Below are 1268 nucleotides of genomic sequence, written 5' to 3'. Positions count from 1 at the left end.
CTCCTCCTCTTCCGAGTCCGACACGAGGTTGATCACCTCCACCGAACTCTCCACATTTATGAGCTCAAAGACCTCGTCCTCCTCATCTTCTTCCTCCACTTCGTTATGCCACAACCCAGCGACATAATTTGGTGGGGATGACATTCTCAGACCCGGAGTCTTCTTGCAAGGATCTCCTCCAAGAACCCGGCTCCTCTGGGCTCTACTGGATGATGGAGCATCCAAACAATCTCCCCACGTCCTATGACCGTGGGAGGGACCCGCGCCATCACTCCTGACTGGCGGGTGTCAGAGTCCTACATCTGGAGACATCAGTCCCGTTGGCGGTAATGTGAAGGAAGCGTCAATGTAAGCGTCAGGGTGAGGGATCATCATCGATGACCCGTTGCACTCCATGTGCAACGACAGACCGCAGGGGCCTGTGTAAGTGTATCGGTGCCCATCACTGACCCATTGTCCCGCTGGGGACATCGTGAAGTGATAGCCGCGAATGTGGGTGCTGTTGTTGGCCATCCGCATAGCAAACTTATACAAAACAAGAACAATACAACAGAGAGAGTAAGACATCCAATGAACATAAATTCATTGACAGCGTGGACTTACTCAGAATATCACACTAAGACATAAAATATATTTAAACATATGATTCATCATTTATCATCAACATCACGAAGAAATTCATAACTTACCATTTGTTTCAACAATACCAATATATCAAATAATATAATTAATATTCTACTCATAACCATATTACACGCATAAACGTAGGAATACATAATGATTGTAGCTCACATGTGGGGATTCACTTCCACAATGATAATGTATGCATGATATGTCATGATTATCCACCTTACACCAATATCCATCCAACATCCTAATCGGAAATAATCGAGAGTACAGGTCTCATACCAAGTCGTTTTGTACCACCCGAAATAACATATCCTAGCGAGGAATTAAAAATAGATCGATCGATTCCCTCAGCAACAGTCCTACCCGGGCCTAGGTCGTACAAACGCTTTCTGGGCATCCCTCTCATCGATCTTGAATGCAATCCCGAGGTTGTTAGAGATTGCCTAGTTTGGCCTGTGAGAGCTGTCCGATCCAACAAGGTACCTCCCAGGAATACAAGGGACTCGTCTCACCCAGACTCTCCCTCAAGACACTATTGGCGAATCACCGTCCAATTAGTGCCGTCCCTGCTAACATCACGGTGCTCTAAGTCGTCCCGTCATTTCCTCTCCACTACTTCATGGTCACAATGCAATGCA

Source organism: Lupinus angustifolius, chromosome LG09 (assembly GCF_001865875.1).
Source record: "Lupinus angustifolius cultivar Tanjil chromosome LG09, LupAngTanjil_v1.0, whole genome shotgun sequence".
NCBI classification, from domain to species: domain Eukaryota; kingdom Viridiplantae; phylum Streptophyta; class Magnoliopsida; order Fabales; family Fabaceae; genus Lupinus; species Lupinus angustifolius.
Note: the sequence above shows the minus strand (reverse complement) of the source record.